The sequence below is a fragment of the Piliocolobus tephrosceles genome, chromosome 5 (assembly GCF_002776525.5).
Source record: "Piliocolobus tephrosceles isolate RC106 chromosome 5, ASM277652v3, whole genome shotgun sequence".
Classification (NCBI taxonomy): domain Eukaryota; kingdom Metazoa; phylum Chordata; class Mammalia; order Primates; family Cercopithecidae; genus Piliocolobus; species Piliocolobus tephrosceles.
Genome location: NC_045438.1, coordinates 108700086 through 108721269, shown reverse-complemented (window position 1 = coordinate 108721269; position 21184 = coordinate 108700086). Strand labels below are relative to the sequence as shown.

The 21184-nt window shown below is 41.1% G+C and overlaps 2 pseudogenes; one reads left to right on the top strand and one right to left on the bottom strand.

Moving 5' to 3' along the window:
• Positions 1 to 9628: 9628 nt before the first annotated feature.
• LOC111549787 lies at positions 9629 to 11361 on the top strand (annotated as a pseudogene).
• A 4490-nt stretch (positions 11362 to 15851) lies between these two features.
• Positions 15852 to 16495, bottom strand: LOC111549806 (annotated as a pseudogene).
• Positions 16496 to 21184: the final 4689 nt, after the last annotated feature.

The following is a 21184-nucleotide window of genomic DNA, read 5'->3' as shown; positions in this document are numbered from 1 at the left end:
AAGGAAGGAAGGAAGGAAGGAAGGAAGGAAGGAAGGAAGGAAGGAAGACTTATGGTCGGGCGCAGTGGCTCAAACCTGTAATCCTAGCATTTTGGGAGGCCAAGGTGGGCGGATCACCTGAGGTCAGGAGTTCAAGACCAACCTGGCCATCATGGCGAAATCCCGTCTCTACTAAAAAATATATATATATACACAAAAATTAGCCTAGCATGGTGGTGTGCATCTGTAGTCTCAGCTACTCAGTAGGCTGAGGCAGGAGAATTGCTTGAACCCAGGCGGCAGAGGTTGAAGTGAGCAGAGATCGCACCACTGCACTCCAGCCTAGGCAACAGAGCAAGACTCTGTCTCAATTCAAAAAAAAAGAAAGAAAAGAAACTATGACTTATTTATATTACCTGGAAGATACATAAGTATATATATTTTTATTTTAACCTGAAAAAATAAATGTGTAATGATTCTAAAGGCTTGTGACTCTTCATAGTTTACTAGGGCATTTTAATCCCCACCCATTTCCTTGCTCTGATAAGGAATACACCTTAAAATTGAAAAGGGGCTTGTTTGTTCTTGGTCGCGGAGCTGCCGGAGATGGAAATATAATATAGACTACGTCCGCTTTGAGGTCATTCTCAGTAGGGGCACAAGAAGAACACCAAAGAACATTCCTAAGGGATCTAGACAGAAATAAGTAGAGTGAAGAGAAAATTCTATGAGAAGGGTACTCATCTGAAGTTATTGACTCTGAATCCCAAAACCTTAAATTTAAATGCAGCTGAGATTCAGCCTTTTCTTTTCTTTCTTTCTTTCTTTTTCTTTTTCTTTTTTTTTAGACAGAGTTTTGCTCTTGTCTCTCAGGCTGCAGTGCAATGTCACAATCTCAGCTCACTGCAAACTCTGCCTCCCGGGTTCAAGTGATTCTCCTACCACATCCTCCCAAGCAGCTGGGATTACATGGGATTACAAGTATGCGTCACCATACCCGACTAATTTTTTTTTTTTTTTTTTTTGTATTTAGTAGAGACAGGGTTTTGCCATGTTAGTCAGGCTGGTCTCGAACTCCTGACCTGAGGTGATCCACCCACCTTGGCCTCCCAAACTGCTGAGATTACAGGCATGAGTCATTGTGCCTGGCCCAGATTCAGCCTTTTCAATCCAGGTAGCAATGTATGATAATGGGAAGAGATCTCTACTTAGGAACTGTTGAAGATTATGCAATAGTTAGCTAAATATCAGTAAACTAGGCTGGGAGTAGTGGCTCATGCCTGTAATCCCAGCATTTTGGGAGGCCAAGGTGAGTGGATCACTTGAAGTCAGTGAGTGGATCACTTCAAGTGAGTGGATCACTTGAAGTCAGCAGTTCAAGACCAGCCTGGCCAACATGAAGAAACCCTGTGTCTACTAAAAATACAAAAATTAGCTGGGCATGGTGGCAGGCGCCTGTAATCCCAGCTACTTGGGACACTAGGCAGGAGAATCAATTGCACTGGGGAGGTAGAGATTGCAGTGAGTTGAGATCACTGCCACTGCACTCCAGCCTGGGTGACAAGAATAAGACTCTGTCAAAAAAAAAAAAAAAACTGTAAACCAATATAATGGAATGAGGATTTACATTCATTTTACTACCTGCTATAGATGGAATTATGGCCTCCCAAAATTCATATATTGAAGCCCTAACCCCCAGTGCAATGAATGGTATTTGGAGTTGGGCATTTGGAAGGTAATTAAGGTGAGATGAGGTCATGAGGGTGGGGACCCTCAGGATGGGATTAGTGCCCTTACAATAAGACAAAAAGATATCAAAATCACATTCTCTCTACCATGTGAGGACCCAGCAAGAAGGTGGCTGTCTACAAGCAGGAAGAGAGCCCTCACCAGAAATCTCACTTCTGTTTTATCCAGGATTATTTTCTTTTTCTCTAATCCTCACCTTAACTTTATTCTTGCCTCTGCAACTACAGATTTAGCCATCTTTCTGATTTGCCTCCTTGTACTTTGTATCTTTAAATTCCTTTGTGTTTTTTGATAGTGCACATACTTGCTGATTCTTGTGTCTAATGAGAAGGCTTATTTTATTTCCCTGTCCAAAGCATCCCCATCCCAAACTCTGGCCCTTCAGCCTACATTTGGTTGAATCAGGACTGGCCCTGTCTTGGTTGAAAGTTTATTCAAAATTAGAAATGGGGGTAGGAGTGCATGAAGAAATATTATCAAGATTCCAAAGTTCCTTTAAAGGTGGAGAAATAACAAGATAAATAAATAAATTAAGATTCTGAGGATCTTCAAGACAAAGTGGACTGGATTTTAGTGATTCTTGAAGTGCTTCAACATTGGGTGCCTAGGTAAAGCACTCAAATGCCACTCTCAGGTATGAACAGAATCTGCTATCTCTATGAGCTCCCCAGAGACAGTCAATCTCTGGAATAGCTGGGCCTTCTGATACTAGTGCAAGACTACATAGATATCTACAGCCACTGTTTTGGGACAATCCTCTTATTCCACCAAACACTGAAAGCGGAAAGACAGCTCCCTTCTTAAAAATTATTCCCAATTCAAGGCCACATTTTAAAAGTTTTGGCAATTTCTGCAAATTAGGATGAGGTGAAAAATCAGATCTCCCAGTTCAGCCAGGGCAGAAGTCCACCAATTAACTGAGCTCAAGGAAAGGAAGCGGTTTGACATACTGTCCTGGACTCAATTCCGGGAATATCCCAGGAGACAGCTTCATTAAAAAATCTTTCAGTAGGCCAAGCACAATGGCCCATGCCTGTAATCCCAGCACTTTGGGAGGCCGAGGCGGGCTGATCGCCTGAGCTCAAGGGTTCGAGACCAGCCTGGGCAACATGGTGAATTCCCGTCTCTACTAAAAATACAAAAAATTAGCCAGGCATGGTGGTGCATGCCTATAATCCCAGCTACTAGGATGCCGAGGCACTAGAACAGCCTGAACCCAGGAGGCAGAGGTTGCAGTGAGCTGAGATCATGCCACTGCACTCCAGCCTGGATAACAGAGTGACACTCTGTCTAAAAAAACCAAAAATCTAGCTCATGTTTAAAGTCAGTTCTTGACCAACGTCTCAGCCACACCAGGCCTGCTCTCCCACCTCTAGTCCACAACCTATACGTAAATAATTGTCTGGAGGAAGCATATTTTAATAGATTTCAAATCAATTTTTACTCCTTCATTGTTGTGAAACAGATGAATAATCCTTGGCAGATATACTTGAGAGAAGACTCTGCTCTCTTCCTGACTGGGGTCCAAGTAGTCCTAATCCCATTTATCCGCCTCTGTATATTCCACGTTGGATTTGTCTCACACATGTTACGTCTCTCTCTAGAAAATTGTCCTTGGTTATATCTGCTCAATGTTTGCTATTAATAATGATATACATCATAATCATGTGGAAAGCCCAAAACTGTAACAACCCTTTAAAGATACATGCTCTATTGGCAGCCCTCAAGTCATTTATTGTCACAATGTACTGAGTTTAACTCACTCATTTATTTATAAGTTGACTTGGTTGCCAATATTTGGAATAAGAACATGTTTATCTCAAATCCTACTTTCCATGGGAAATCAGACAATGTGGGAGAACTTGGCTCATATTATGACATTCACACATGACACATAGGTAGAACTGGGTGACAATGTCCTTTTAAGAAGCTGCCTACACTTTTCATTTCAACCCAGTAACTACCACTTTCTGTTTTTCTCTAACATGCAAACCAAGTATGGATTGCCATTTATCACTATATGTGGACAGCCAACTTTCTTAGAACACAGAAATATTTCTTTGCATTCATGTCTGTGTAGAAAGTGGGAAAATGGGCCAGGCGCAGTGGTTCATGCCTGTAATCCCAGCACTTTGGGAGGCCAAGGCGGGCAGATCATGAGGCCAGGAGATCGAGACCATCCTGGTTAACATGGTGAAACCCCGTCTCTAGAAAAATACAAAAAAATTAGCCATGCATGGTGGTGGATGCCTGTAGTCCCAGCTACTCGGGAGGCTGAGGCAGAAGAATGGCATGAACCTGGGAGGTGGAGCTTGCAGTGGGACAAGATCATGCCACTGCACTCCAGCCTGGGCAACAGAGAGAGACTCCATCTCAAAAAAAAAGAGAGAGAGAGAAAGAAAAGAAAATGGGAAATTGGGCCACACGCAGTGGCTCATGTCTGTAATCCCAGCACTTTGGGCGGCTGAGACATGAGGATCACCTGAGGTCAGGAGTTCGAAACCAACCTGGCCAACATAGTGAAACCCCATCTCTACTAAAAGTAAAACATTAGCCGGGCATGGTGATAGGCGCCTGTAATCCCAGCTACTTGAGAGGTGGAGACAGGAGAATCGCTTGAACCCAGGAGGCAGAGGTTGCAGTGATCTGAGATTGCACTCCAGCCTGAGTGACAGAATAAGACTCCGTCTCAAACAAAAAAAGAACAGAAAAGAAAATAAAAGAAAAGGAGAAAATGAAAGGTTGACTTCCCTATGGATTTTGTGCAAAATGAGACAAAGAATATTTATTTGTGGAAACAATAATTATTCCTACGAGTTTAATATGCAAATGAACTGTCTCCATTGTAGACATTCAACTAAAAACATCATTATAAAACAAACCACTGTAAGAACAATGGCCTCTATAAGGACAAAACAAGTGTAAGAACTGAGGTGTCAAAAAGGATTTGTTTTGGGATGCAGAAATGCTGCAATAAAATGCATTTACAAATTTACTGTCTTCATTCATATACCTCATCATATACCTCATAGTCCCCACACCCTAACACCCCATGCCAACCCCATTGGCATACTGCTGCAGTGGCTTTTGGGTTTGCAACTTCTGTATTAAATGAATAGATCCGCCAAAAAAAAAAAAGACACCCAATTGCCCTCTATTACCACCCGTAGAGACCCAACATACTTGACATCCAAAGATATCATACCAACCCAGCATGGTATGTTTCTGGTTAATAGTTATTACAAATCATGGGAAAGTGATATGTGTGTATTTGAGATGATTAATAGAATTCAGTGACCCAATGGTGAATCAAAGAATGAGGCATTTATACAATCGAATATTTCAAACAGGTTGGTATAAATTTTGTCTCTTATCCTAGGCCAGTAAAGAGGTATTTGAAATAAGGCCTGAAATATGTTTCAAACTTCATATAGAGTATACTAGATAGGGGGCAGGGACTGACTGATATACCAAAAACACATTCCTAATATTTGGACTAATAGTAGTTAACAACCCCAAGTACTAAGTTTAAAAAAGCAGCAGCAGCACATCAACAACAACTGTTGTTGCTAAAGTAAGAAAATGTTTTGGGCAGATCAGAATTTAGTCACACACCAGTTTTGATGCCAGCAGGTCATGCTCAGAACAGCCTGCCCTGGAACCTACTGGGACTGCTGAAATTCTGGCAGGCCAAAGGAGTGCTAAAATCAAAGGCAGCCTTCAGAGGAGAAGGAAAAAGCAGGGTGGCTAGTAGCAAAGTTCAAGCAGGCAGAGTACTGACCCCTTCCATCTAACATCATTCAGATCAAGAGCCGAGTGGAAATAAAGGACATTATTATGTAGGGTTTTTGTTTTATCTTGGTTTGGTGTGTTTTTTGTTTTGTTTTGTTTTTTTACTGATAGATGTAATGAAGCCATAAGAGAGAGGCTTAAGGAGATTCTTCACTAAGCAACAAAATCATTAAAAGTTCACCTTGGTGGGATAGTGCTACCTCATAATTACATGACTTGTTTATTGCAAGTTTTCAGATTGTATTCTCCTATCCTTGCAAATCTAACAACCTCAGCATACAAAGCTTGATGTGACAGAAGTTGTTAGAGCAGTTTAAAAAATCAGGACTGTTCCATTAACTCTTGTGGCATAACAAATTACCCAAAAATTTAATAGTTTAAAACAACCATTTCATTTTGCTTACAATGTGAGATGTTAGTAGTTCAGGAAGAGCTTAATTGAGCAATTCTCCTTAGAGTCCCTCCTACAGTTGCAGTCAGATATTGACTGGAACTGCAATTATTTGAAGGCTCATCTGGGCTAGATGTCAAAGATACCTGGCAGTTGGTGCTGGCTTTCAGCTAGGAGCTCAACTGGAGCTATTAACTCAAGCACCTGCATGCTGTTTCTCCATGTGGCTGGGTCTTCTCACTGAGTAGCCGCTAGACTCCAAGACATAGCATCTCAAGAGGGGAGAGTCTGAAGAGCACAGGAAGCAAACATTCCAAGAGACCAAGAGTGAAGCTGCAAGGAGACCCAGCCTTGGAAGTCACTCAGTGAACTTTATTCATCAAGGAAATCACTATGACTAGCCCAGATTCAATGAAGAGAAATTAGACCCTATCATCTAGGAAAAGAAGTCTTACAAAATTTGCCATCGGTTTTAATTCATCATAAACACTTTTTCATCATTCTTCTGTTAATCCTCTATAACTGCTTCTTCTACCTTTCTTATGTTATTGTTCCCATCTAAATTTGGAAATAAGCATCCTTTACTCTGAAGCTATTATGGCTTTTAATTGAAATCTTCCTAACAGCGAAGCCTAGGCAGATGGAAAATAAGTTCTCTTTTTAAATTTGTTTCTAACATTTGCTCTACTGTTTTTCTGATACCAAAACTGTTGGAAGCAGCATTTCTCACCTACAGTTTGTGATAGGAATGCTATTTTAGAGTTAAAATTTAATATACAGAATTTCAGTTAATCTTCCTTGAGGAAATAATACAAAACAAAGTTTCATAAGCTTAAAAGTCAGAAAAGACAGACAATAGACTTAGCTTTGTTACATGCTGTTCTAGAACAGTTGGTTTTATGTCATCATTCTTAATCATAAATTACCTTCATAAAATAAAACTTGTAATATCACATTTAATCATTCTTCTTTTGTTCTACGTAAAAACATGTATCTGATCTCTTAAACTTTACCAAGTAAAAGGATGTTCTTACATTTCCCAAAATGATGAAATTGCTGTATCTTCTTTTCTCATGGCTAATAACACATTTAAAGTTCACATATCCAGATCAGATGGCTTATTGAAAGGAAATAGGGTTTAACATGGAAATGGAGAGTTTCTTTTTTTTTTTTGAGACAGGGTCTAACTCTGTCATCCAGGCTGTAGTGCAGTGCTGTGACTATAGCTCATTGCAGTCTCAAACTCTTAGGCTCAAGAGGTCCTCACACCTCCGCCTGGACTACAGGTGTGTGTCACCAGCATGCCCAGCTAATTCTGGTTTGTTGGTTTGTTTGTTTGTTTTTGTAGAGACAGGGTCTCACTCTGTTGGCCAGGCTAGTCTCAAACTCCTGGCCTCAAGCAATCCTCCTTCCTTGGCCTTTCAAAGTGCTGGGATTACAGATTACAGGTATGAGTTATCACACCCAGCCTTCATCCCTTTTTGTTTGCAGAGGAGGAGGGTAATGTTTTCTAGAATCCAACAGTGGCTGTTTCTTTGGTTTCATCAATAAAATTTTCCTTTCTCTATGATACTGTCATATTCCTCCTCCCTCTACTCATCTTCTTTTTTCTCCTCATCCTCCTCCTACTTCTCATATTCTTTTTCCTTCTTCAGTATTCTGTACTCTTGAACTGAACTTAAAGGAAAAAAACAAAATAAAAAAGGAATAACTGAACATAAAGTCTTATATATCTTATACTATAAAGATTTATGGAATCAAATACATAGCTATTCACTGAACCTACCTAAATTTGAAGAGTTCCAGGTTAGTTGACAGTCTAATTTAAGTTAAACCAAAAGGCCATTAGAGCAAAGAGGGAGGATTTTAAGAGGTTAGTAAATTATTAAGCCAAAAAAGATTTAAAATATATAAATGGGTAATAGACAAATCCATAGTGACAGAAAGTACTTTAGTGGTTGCCAGGGACTGGGGGAAGCACAGTGGGGAGTGACTGCTAATGGATACATGGTTTCTTTTTGGGGGTGATGAAAATGTTCTGGTAACTAAGTGCAACTCTTCATGTATTGCTTTCCCTAATACTCCCGTGGGCCCTAGGACATTCTGGGAAAAAAAAAAAAAAATCTAAATTTCCATCATCCACCCTAAATAGGTTGAGTTACATCACCCAGGTGGGGTTGTGAGAGGTAAGCTGGAAAGAAGTATTCCGAGGAACAGAGAGCCAAAAATAATCCCAAGCTGAAAACGCTGTCTCACCACCCCCATGTATGGCTCATTCTAATCATATAGATGATCATCAGTTCATCCTACTCTAAAGATTCAAGAATTTAAACTCATCTCCTCAAAGAAAACTGCAAAAATCAAAGACAAGTTTCAGTAAACAATTAAGGGGTTTATTGGTTTATGAACTAGAAATTCAGAAGGTAGGGTGTGCTTTACGGTTGGTTTGATGCAGGAATTCAATGATTTTATCAAAGACTTAATTTTTCCTCTCTCAGCTTTTCCTTCTACAGTGTAAGCTTATTCCAAGGTTTACAACCTTCATGATACCACAGTGGTTATAATGGTTCCAAGCTTACACAGACATATAAAAGTATACAGACAAGAGAGAACATGTCTTTCAGTTGTACTCTCAGAAGAGCCAAGAAACACTTTTCCCAAAAATTCCTTTATCTATAACTCACTGGCCTGTCTGGAGACAGGAGTCCATTTCTGACACAGAAATGCTAACTTATCTGGTTAGATTAGAGAACCCAGGCCTCAACCAATCACTGCATCAAGGGAGATGGGCTTACTGAGATTGGCTTTGGTCAATCACAGTCCATTTCTGGTGATCAACTGCTTTCAAAGCATATCAGCAGGGGAGACTCAAATGAAAATTTAAGTACTCTTAGCTGCTGGAAAGACAAACAACATTCACTATAATTTTTCTGGCCAATCAATGACAATATACCTAGTAAAGTAGATAAAGTGAAGTAGGAGGTACAGTAACAACTTTTTTTTTTCCAGCAATGGAATGTTAGAGCTAAATGAAATCCTAAAATGTACCCAAGGCTGGGCGGGGTGGCTCACGCCTATAATCCCTGCACTTTCAGAGGCCGAAGCTGTCGGATCACGAGGTCAGGAGATGGAGACCATCCTGGCCAATATGGTGAAACCCCGTCTCTACTAAAAATACAAAAAAAAATCAGCTGAGCATGGTGGCGGACGCCTGTAGTCCCAGCTGCTTGGGAGGCTGAAGCAGGAGAATGGCATGAACCCAGGAAATGGAGCTTGCAGTGAGTCGAGACCGTGCCACTACAGTACAGCTTAGATGACAGAGTGAGATTTCATCTCAAAAAAGAAAAAGAAAAAAATGTGCGCAATCTGTACTCCTCATTTTATAGATGAAGAATCTGGGACTCTGGTTCATTGATTTGGCCATATTTACAAAGTCTAAATCACCTATTTTCTAATCATTTAGTCATTTATCAGCAATTATTTATCAAGCACTTACTATTTGCCAGGTACCTCTTTAGTCACTGGAGATACAGGAGGGAATAAAACAAAGCAAAACTGTGCCTTCATGAAGTTTACATTTTAGTGGGGACCTTTTCCCTAAGGTCATTGCTCCCACTCACTCTTTACAACAACCCTGTTTCCTCTCTTAGCGCTAGGCATCCACAACCTGTGCTCCTTCCTTTTGCTGCTACTCAGCTCTCAGACGCAGCTGATGCCATGGGTTTCAGAGACCCAAAAAGCCCCACTGGCCTCCAGGTGAACAATGATTACCTGGCTGACCAGAGCTGCAACAAGGGGTATGTGCCATCACAAGCAGATGTGGCAGTAATTGAAGCAGTCTCTAGTCCATTGTTTGGCAACTTGTGTCATGCTCTACATTGGTATAATTACATCAAGACTTACGAAAAGGAAAAAGCCAGCCTAGCAGGAATGAAGAAAGCTTTGGGCAAGTATGGTCCTGCTAATGTGGAAGGTACTAGAGGAAGTGGAGCTACAGATAGTGAAGATGACGATGACATTTATCTATTTGGATTTGATGAGGGGGAGGAAAGTAAAGAATCAAAGAGGCAAAGGGAAGAATATCCTGCATAGTATGAATCAAAGAAAGCCCCCCTAAAAAAAAACCTGCCCCTGTTGCCATCTTTCATCTCACTAGATGTGAAACCTTGTGATAATGAGGCAGATATGGCAAAATTAGAGGAGTGTCATTAAAAAGTCAAAAAACAATAGATTTTCGCATGGATGTGGTGAAAAGGAAACACTTACACATTGCTGGTGGGAATGTAAATAAGTACAACCTCTATGGAAAACAGTACAGAGATTCTTTAAAGAACTAAAAGTAAATTTACCATTTGGTCCAGCAATTCCACCACTTGTTATCTACCCAAAGGAAAAGAAGTTATTATATGAAAAAAAAAAAAATTGTACACATATTTTTATAGCAACACAATTACAATTCACAAATGCAAAGATGTGGAACCAACCTCAGTGCCCACTGACTAATGAGTGGATAAAGAAAATGTGGGATATATATATATACACCTTGGAACACTACTCAACCATAAAAAGGAATGAATGTCTTTTGCAGCAACTTGGATGAAGCTGCTGGCCATTATTCTAAGTGAAGTAACTCAGGAGTGAAAAACCAAAAAACCATATGTTCTCACTTATAAGTGGAAGCTAAGCTATGAGTATGCAAAGGCATACAAAGTGATGTAATGGACTTTGAGACTCAGAAGGGGGCGGCGCTAGGAAGAAAACTACATATTAAGACAATATACGCTATTTGGGTGATGGGTGCACTAAAATCTCAGAATTCACAACTATATAATTCATGCATGCAACAAAAAAACCACTTGTACCCCAAAAGTTCTTTGTTTTGTTTTGTTTGGCTTTGTTTTGCAACGGAGTCTCACTCTGTTGCCCAGGCTGGAGTGCAGTGGTGCAATCTCGGCTCACTGCAACCTCCAGCTCCTGGGTTCAAGCGATTCTCCCACCTCAGTCTCCCGAGTAGCTGGGGCTACAGGCGCATGCCACCAGGCCCAGCTAATTTTTTGTATCTTTTTAGTAGAGACGGGGTTTCACCGTGTTAGTCAGGATGGTCTAGATCTCCTGACCTGGTGATCCGCCTGCCTCAGCTTCCCAAAGTGCTGGGATTACAGGCATGAGCCACAGCGCCCGGCCCCAAAAGCTATTAAAATAAAATTTTTTAAAAAAATTAGAGAAGTGAGTCAGAAGAATTAAAGCAGACCGCTTAGTCTGGGGCTCCTCCGTACTAGTTCCAGTGGGCTATGGAATTTTAAAACTTCAAATATCGTGTTGAAGATGATAAAGTTGGAATAGATAATGCGGTAGGAGCAGATCACTGCTTTGAGAACTATATGCAATCCATGGATATGGCTGCATTCAACAAGATCTCAAATCTATCCTCAATCATTGCATTTAAATAAAATCTAGAAAGATTGATCAATTAGTTAATTTAGTAAAAATAAAACAACCTCAGGCAAAGGAAGTGAAAGTTTTCATTATCTTCTATTTCTGATTATCTACGAAATCTTTGTCTTCTGGCATGTTTATTCTGAATAATGGTCATTTAGTTCCTATAAGATATAGTAATTCAACATAACTCCATCCTTTAAATTCTCAGCCTTCTTTTCCCCTCACTTTGCCTTATTTATTCTTGACATATTATTTCTTTTTTTTATTTAAGTGTATATTTTATCTTCCCCTCCCACACATACATATACACATGTTGGATGTAAGCTTCATGAGAACCTGAACTTTTAGTTTGAATTTCTATATTCCCAACACCTAGATCATAGCACAATTCCTGGAACATGGTAGGCAGCCAAAAAATATTTATTGAATAAGTAAATCAATTCTTCCTTCCACCTGGATCCCTTCATTAGAGTAAAATACCCACTGAGTTTAATCTAATAATCTTATTGCCTAAGGTTGAAGAACTTTAGGTACTATCCAAAAAGGTTTATGGGCCAGGCACAGTATCTCACGCCTATAATCCTATAATCCCAACTCTCTGGGAGGCCAAGGGATGGATTGCTTCAGGCTAGGAGTTTGAGATCAGCCTGGGCGGCATAGCAAGACTGCATCTCTACTAAAAATACAAAAATTAGCCAGGCATGGTGGTGCACGCCTGTGGTCCCAGCTTCGCAGGAGAAGGCACAAGAATCGCTTGAACCCAGGAGGCAGAGGTTTCAGTGAGCCAAAATCACACACTGCACTCTAGCCTGGGTGACAGAGAGAGACCCTGTCTCAAAAATAATAATAATTATTAATAAATATTTTTGAAGAACAATAACGAAAAGATTAATGGACTAGAGTAAGACAAGAATGGTAAGTTGTTATTATCTAAGGCATGACCCCAAAGATGCCCTACAACACTGACAGAAGGAACATAAGCAAAGTTATTCTAATCTATGTGGAACCTGCCCTGAGAGCCCCCGAAAGAAAACAAAACATGTCAGTTTTCCAGGGCTGTTGCAACCAGACTAGTTGCATAGACTAGATGGCTTAAACAACAGAAATTGATTTTCTCACAGTTCTGAAGGTATGATTCTTAGTGTCTGATCTAAAATCCATTCACTCTCTTCTTTCTTTTTTTTGGAGACAGAGTCTCACTGTGTCGCCCAGGCTGCAGTGCAGTGGCACGATCTTGGCTTACTGCAACCTCTACCTTCTGGGTTCAAGCGACTCTCCTGTCTCAGCCTTCTGAGTAGCTGGGACTACAGGCATGTGCCACCATCCCCTGCTAACTTTTGTATTTTTAGTAGAGATGGAGTTTTACCATGCTGGTCAGGCTGGTCTCGAACTCCTGGCCTCAAGTGATCTGCCTACCTTGGCCTCCCAATGTGCTGGGATTACAGGCGTGAGCCACCATGCCCGACCTATTCTTTCAGCAAATATTCTTTGACCACTTACTGCATGTCAGACACTGTTCTCAGTACTAAGACTAGAGAGTTAAACAAGACAGCTATGCATCTGTATTGGGAATGCATTCAGCAGCCACTAACAGAATAGGCAATTAAAAGTAGCTAAACCACAGGGACATTCAGTGTTTACCTAGCAGAAATTTAGAGAGCGTCAATCCCTAGTTCAGCTTCTCTAAAATGTAACAAAAGTCTGGGTTCTGTCTTCTCTGTGTCTTTAGCATGCTGGCTTGTGTCTTTATTCTTTTCACCTCATTGATCCATGGTTGTCATAGCTCTAAATACCTCATGGATTTCAAACTAGGGAGAAGTGGAAAAGGAAGCTCTTTTCTTTTTTTTTTTTTTTTTTTGAGACAGTGTCTCACTTTGTCACTCAGGCTGGAGTGTAGTGGCATGATCTGGGCTCACTGCAACCTCTGCTGCCCGGGTTCAAGCAATTGTCCTGCCTCAGCCTCCCAAGTAGCTGGGATTACAGGCATGCACCACCAAGCCCGGCTAATTTTTCTGTGTGTTTTTAGTACAGACAGGGTTTCACCATGTTGGCCAGGTTGGTCTTGAACTCCTTACCTCAAGTGATCCACCTGCCTTGGCTGCCCAAAATGCTGGGATTAAAGGCGTGAGCCACCGTGCCCGGCCAGAAGCTCTTTTCTTACTGTTTTCTGCATTAATCTTCTAGAGCTGCCATGACAAAATGCCACAGACTGGGTGGCATGTCAGCAGGGTTGGTTTATTCTAACGGCTTTCTCATGGCTGATAGATGGCCATCTTCTCCCTGTGCCTTCACATGGTCTTCCTTCTGTATCTCTGTCCAAATTTTCTCTTCCTTTTTTTTTTTTTTTTTTTGGTAAGATGGGGTCTCACTCTGTCATCTACTCTGAGAATCTTTAAAGAGGTATCTCCAGGAGTCACATTCTGAGGTACTAGGGGTCAGCCCTAATGAATTTGAGGGAGTACATTTCAGCCCATAACATACAATCAACTAGGTTTCCGAGTTAAAAAAATAAAACCATACAAAATTAGCCAGGCATGCGGGCGAGCACCTGTAGTCCTAGCTACTCAGGAGGCTGACGTGGGAGGATCGCTTGAGCCCAGGAGTTAGAGGTTACAGTGAGCTATGACGGCACCACTGCACTCCAGCCTAGGCAACAGAGTAAGACTTTGTCTCAAAACAAAACAGAAAACTAATTCATGCACTACCGACCCGTCCTAAAAAAAATGAGCATCAAAAATCTGAGCAGGCTCAATGGCTCACGCCTGTAATCCCAACACTTTGGGAGGCCAAGGAGCGCAGATCACCTGAGGTCAGGAGTTCAAGACCAGCCTGGCTAACATAGCAAAACCCATCAAAACCCTGTCTCTACTAAAAATTAAAAAAAATTTAAAAATAGCCGAGTGTGGTGCCACACGCCTATAGTCGCAGCTACTCAGGAGACTGAGGCAGGAGAGTCACTTGAACCTGGGAAGTGGAGGTTGCAGTGAGCCAAAATAGCGCCACGACGCTCCAGCCTAAGCAACAGAGCCAGACTCCATCTCAAAAAAAAAAAAAAAAAAGGAAAAAATAAATCCCAGAAGACTACTCAGATGTAAAGATCAATTGACAGTGTTTAAGTAAAGATGTAGCAGACAAAAAAACTAGAGAGCTTTACAAGAGTGCTTTGTCTTTTGCCAGTGGACAGGTTCAATCTAGTTTCAGACTGGCACTGCAGTCCTGCATTCTAGACCAAGGTACATATTAAAAGATGATTTACTACGCAAGAGAATATACCCAAAGTATATACTGGCTCTGACGTGAATAACTTCTGGACCAGTTGTGTCAGTAATACCTACTATTATTGTGAGGAATCAAAGTAGCAAGGTCCTTAGTAAGGAAGCCCTAAATTTGTTTCAGTATGTTAGAACCAAAGTGCTAAGTTAATGTGTCAGAGGCGGGACACCCTGTATTTTTCCCCAGTGAAAGCTGCAAGTTTTGAAAGAAAGATTTAAGTTTACTCTATGCATTTTATCCACTTTGTCTTGTTACTTAAAGACACTACTCGTTTTTTGTAATTGTGTTTCCTTTTTTTAATTTTTAAGTTCAGGGGTACATGCAGGTTTGTTAACATAGGTAAACTTCTGTCGTGGGGGGTTGTACAGATTATTTCATCACCCAGGTATTAAGGCTACTACCCATTAGTTATTTTTCCTGATCCTCTCCCTCCTCCCACCCTCCGCTCTCCAGTAGGCCCCAGTGTGTGTTGTTCCCCTCTATGTGTTCATGTCTTCTCATTATTTAGCTTCCATTTACAAGTGAGAACATGTGGTACTTGGTTTTCTGTTCCTGCATTAGTTTGCTAAGGATAATGGCCTCTGGCTCCATCCATGTCCCTGCAAAGGACATGATCTCATTCTTTTATATGGCTGCATAGTGTTCCGTGGTGATATGTACCACATTTTCTTTCTTTCTTTTATTTTTTTTTCCTTCAGGAGCATGTTTATTGTGTTTGAGATGATACATCAGGTGCTTTCTGAGCTACAAAGGGTAAAAGGAAATCCTCTCATTACAAACTGACAAAGGTAAAAGGTAAAACATTTTTCACGACAGCATGAACCACCTACTCAGAAACAGATCTGGGTTTAATACAAATGACATAATTCCTAGTCATCTACAGCTACTTTTATAACTTCACACAGATAATGAATTAGGCCAAAATGCACTAATATATGGTAGACTTCAGGACCAGTAAGTATCGTTAGTAAATTGCAAAATACCTTTTGATATCCCAAAGAAGCAAGACTTGCAAGTAGGCATTTTAAACATAACTAATCTACAGCTACAAAGTCCTACTCTTGATAGCATTTACCTTTTTGGGGAGTCTCCCAGGCTCCAAAGGATAAAAGCAGAGTAGAATCAGTATAACATAAACACAGAAGTCTGTATTTTGAAGGCTATAAAGATTTGCAGCACAGTAAGAAGATGCCTTCAGCTCCTTCACACTGCATACAAGTGATGTGAATTATGTTGTGTATCTCTTGGTCCACTGTCTGGCTACCCTGTCGTGTTCTGCTCGTTGGTTAAATACTGAGTGGCTATGCTTCCAACCAGAGGATCCGCAGGGTTGCAGTCTGTCAAAAGGGAACAAACAGACAGCAAAACCTTTGAAATAGTCAAAGCGGGACTCCAGTTGTCTTTAAGGATGTCCAGACGGATGACTCCCTGACTGTTGATGTTGCAGGGATAGATTCTGGTGCGGAATGTAACCTTTGGTACCTTAAATGGATAATCTGATGAAAATGTGATATCCAGAAAAAACACACCACCTTCATAGACAGAACCCAGTGGACCAAGTATAGTTCATCTCCATTCATAAATTTAGCTCCTTTAGGCCCAGCACTGCAGTTAGGAGGAGGATCAAGGGTTATTTCAGCTAGCTCTTCTGAATTCTTTTAGCACTAGTGGATAACAGCAGTGGTTTTGCTGGAGAGTTTGGTGTTTTTCTTCTGCTGGGAGGCAGGTTTTCTTTCCTCTTGTTCTTCAGGGTCTAGAGAGGCTGGGTCTCGCTGGTCCGCATCTGAACTGCCACTGCTGGTGCTGGGGCTCTCATCATCGGACCTTTGCCTATCACTGGACATCTTGGTGATGTTATCTCTTGGAAAACTCGGCCGCCGGCCCGACCCGCTCCCGCGCCGCTACGGTGTGGGGGAGAGAGAGAGATAAAAACCCTTCCTTAAGGAAATGGGGGTAGCTGTGCGGGGGAGGGGGCGGGAGGAGGAGGAGGGAAAAAAAGAAGCCGAGGAGGCTCTGGCCTGGAAGTGTGGAACTTTGAAAGTCCCACATTTTCTTTATCCAGTCTGTCTTCGATGGGCATTTAAATTGGTTTCATGTCTTTGCTCTTGTGAAGAGTGCTGCAATGAATATATGTGTACATGTGTCTTTGTAATACAGCGATTTATATTCCTTTGAGCATATAGTCAGTAATGGGATTGCTGGGTCACATGGTGTTTGTGGTTCTAGATTCTTGAGGAATAGCCTCACTGTCTTCCACAATAGTTGAACTAATTTACACTCCCACCAGCAGTGTATAAGCATTCGTTTTTCTCCATGACGTCTCAGCATCTGTTATTTTCAGAATGTGAACAGATTAAAATTGTGTTTCTTTTTCTTTTTTTGAGATGGAGTCTCACTCTGTCACCCAAGCTGGAGTGCAATGGCACGATCTCGGCTCACTGCAACCTCTGGCTCCCGGGTTCAAGTGATTCTCCTGCCTCAGCCTCCCAGTAACTGGGACTACGGGCATGCACCACCACGCCCAGCTATTTTTTGTATTTTTAGTAGAGATGGGGCTTCACCATGTTGGCCCAGCTGCTCTCAAACCACTGACCTCAGGTGATCCACCTGTTTCAGCTTCCCAAAGTGCTGGGATTACAGGTGTGAGCCACCACACCCAGCCGAACATTGTTTGTAGAAGTTGATCAGGATCTCCTAATCAAAATAGTAACTTTGGTGATGGATGAGTGAGGGGGAAATGCTCCTTAACATAGCAGGAAGGCAATTATTGACAAAACTAATAAATTTGTACCGAAGACATTTATGAGTTTTAAAGTACTCATACACACATTAACCTAACTATCATTAATACTTTTACTAATATGTCTCACATGACTATGGACTCTCCTACAAAGTAGAAAGCATAGGTAAGAAGGGAATTTGCCTTTCAGGTAAGGAACTCGTGATCAACATTTTTTTGGAGGTGAATGAACATCCTACCTGTCAAGCAGCCAAACAGATCCTGAACAGCAGTCACACAATAGCTGCTAGGTCAGTTTGCCAAACTTCCACAGATTCAGTCAGTAGGGAGACAATGAGCCCAGATGGATTTGTTCAGTTTATTACATATATTATACATGGCACAGTCAACAGCACGAGCTTCATGTGCACATTGATTCCCCCTAACCCCCAAGTCCCAGGGCAAAGATGCAGAGGTAGTCCCAGGCAGATGCTGCACACACAGTGGGTTTGTGTAACAGCTAACCCAGTCTTTCAAAGGAGCTGCATTAATATCCACTCATCCACCTCTGTAGCAAGAGACATTGCCTTTATTTTCTTCTTCTTTTTTTTTTTTTTTTTTTTTTTTAAATGGAGTCTCACTTCATTGTCGCGACTGCAGTGCAGTGGCGTGATTATGGCTCACAGCAGCCTCGACCTCCCCAGGCTCCGGTGATCCTCCCACCTCAGTTATTGTGTGTTTATTTTATTATTGTCATTATTATTATTATTATTACTATTTGAGACAGAGCCTTGCTCTGTTACCCAGGCTGGAGTGCAGTGGTGCAATCTCAGCTCACTACAACTTCCACTTCCCGGGTTCCAGTTATTCTCCTGCCTCAGCCTCGTGAGTAGCTGGGACTACAGGCATGAGCCACCACACCCGGCTAATTTTTGTATTTTTAGTAGAGATGGGATTTCACCACGTTGGCCAGGCTGGTCTCAAACTCCTGACTTCAAGTGATCCACCTGTCTCAGACTCCCAAAATGTTGGGATTGCAGGTGTGAGCCACTGTGCCTGGCCTGTTTTTGTATTTTTAATAGAGATGGGGTTTCACCATATTTCCCAGACTGGTCTCGAACTTCTGGGCTCAAGAGATCCACCCGCCTTGGCCTCCCAAAGTGCTGGGATTACAGGCGTGAGCCACCACACCTGGCCTGTCTTTCTTATCTTGATCAGGAAACAAATCTGCCTTCTGACACAGAAAGAGATATTATCTTTATCACCTGGATTATCTCCAAGGAGGGGGGGAAACTAGCTTTATTAACCTGGAGTGTAAGTCAGTCTGCTCCCTGCCCTACAGCAAATTTTGCAAATATTCTCTAACAAAGTTGTCAATGCTTTTTGCTTGGACGACATCCAAAAATGCCAAAATTATCTTTCAACACTACTCTTTAATATTTTTTGCTTGATAACTCAAAAGCTAACCTGAATGTTAAGAGAACTCAAACTTGTCTTCTTGCATGGGCTTCAGAAGACAGAAAAATGAACACAGACTTCAGAGTTTGTCAGTGGTGTAAATCCTCAAAATCCTGCATGGAGCCTCACAAGAAATAAAACAGGGCTGAGCATGGTGGCTCACGCCTGTAATCCCAACACTTTGGGAGGCCGAGATGGGTAGATCACCTGAGGCCAGGAGTTTGAGACCAGCCTGGCAAACATGGTGAAACCCCATCTCTACGAAAAATACAAAATTTAGCCTGGCATGGTAGTGGGCACCTGTAATCCCAGCTACTGGCTGAGGCAGGAGAGTTGCTTGAACCCAAGAGGTGGAGGTTGCAGTCAGCTGAGATCACGCCACTGCACTCCAACCTGGGAAACAGAGCAAGACTCCGTCTCAAAAAAAAAGAAAAATCTACTAGCTTTGAAGGCATTGAATTTTATAAACTCTAAATACTTTCATAATCCTAAAATTGTGTGATCAGCTAACCAATAATGCACATCAGGGAAGCTTTTCCATGTTAACAATATCCAACTGCTTTTCTGACAAGATAAACTCACAGTCACAAATATCCCAAGCAGAGACTAATTTCTCCTTAGTCTGGAAGCTTGATATTAAGAAGATACACCTTTTATCACAAATGATAATACCTACTACTGTGTTAAGTGCTCTAGATATATTATATCACTTAGCTTAATCCTCATAACTACTTTATTAGTTAAGTACTATTTTTCTGCAAGTGAGAAAAGAGGTCAGGCTGCTAGGTAATTTGCCCAGCATGCCACAGGTAGTAAGAGGCAGAGCTCAGGCTGATAGATCCCCATTCCTGGACTCCTCACAACTCTGCTCCATACCTTGATGAGCAGGAAGCCATTGTCATCACCTTTTCCTGCCTTCCTTTCAGCTTTTTTCATGAAGGGAAATTCATCTCTTCATTTTCTTTGACCAATAAGCCCCCTACAGCTTTCTTTTCCCAATAATTGTCTGGAAAAATATGAGAATATCTGGAATTAGAGGTGTGAGTTTTCATTGTTATTACTCAAAAACAGTGTCTTCTGCAATTAAAAAGAGCAACTGATAGCCGGGTGTGGTGGCAGGTGCCTGTAATCCCAGCTACTTGGGAGGCTGAGGCACAAGAATCGCTTAAACTCAGGAGTAAGAGGTTGCAGTGAGCCGAGATCACGGCACTGCACTCCAGCCTGGGCAACAAAGCAAGACTCCATCTCAGAGAAATATAAAATAAAGTTTACCAAAAAAAAAAAAAAAAGCAAGTGAATTGGTAGAATAAATTCCAAGAGTATTAGTATTAAATCTTAAGAAAATTTTGAACATACCAAATAATGTTTATCTTAAATTGATCACAGAATCTTTTCGGAAAGTCACTTGAAAATGAATTCTTTCCTCCAATTTTAAACTGGCAATCCATAACAAATAAATATAGTAGATACCAAAGTAGGTAAAATAATACTGAATTTTTGCTAAGGATCATGAAAAAAACTGATATACTACTGAGCAAAAGTGCTTAATTTTGTATTCTTTTTAAAATATAACCATTTTAGATATGGGAAATGGGCCATAAAAATCATAGAACACTTTAACTAAGCTAAATGAGTATTTTTGCTATACAAAATTCATGTAATTTATCCAATAAATACATAATGCTAAAGAGATAAGAATAGTATTTATCATACAATTTAAATTTCTGCTGGAAGTAATCTAAATAGCCTGGAATAAGATTTCCTTTTAATTCAAAAGCTACTTAAGTCTGTATTTTATTTTATTTTTTTTATTTATTTATTTATTTATTTATTTATTTATTTATTCATTCATTCATTCATTCTTTGGAGACAGGGTCTCACTCTGTTACCCAGACTGGAGTGCAGTGGTGTGATCTCAGCTCACCACAACCTTCACCTCCCAGGCTCAAGCAATTCTCATGCCTCAACCTCCCAAGTAGCTGAGATTACAGGTGTGCACCACCACTACCCAGCTAATTTTTGTATTTTTAGTAGAGATGGGTTTTTATCTTGTTGGCCAGGCTGGTCTCAAACTCCTGACCTCAAATGATCTACCCGCCTCAGCCTCCCGAAGTGCTAGGATGGCAGCCGTGAGCTGCTACACCCGACCTGGATTTTATTTATTTATTTATTTATTTATTTATTTATTTATTTATTTATTATTTTGAGACGGAGTCTCGCTCTGTCACCCAGGCTGGCGTGCAACGGCACGATCTTGGCCCACTGCAGCCTCTGCCTCCTGGGTTCAAGTGATTCTCCTGGCTCTGCCTCCCGAGGAGTAACTGGGATTACAGACGCATGCCACCATGCCCAACTAATTTACGTCTTTTTGGTAGACACAGGGT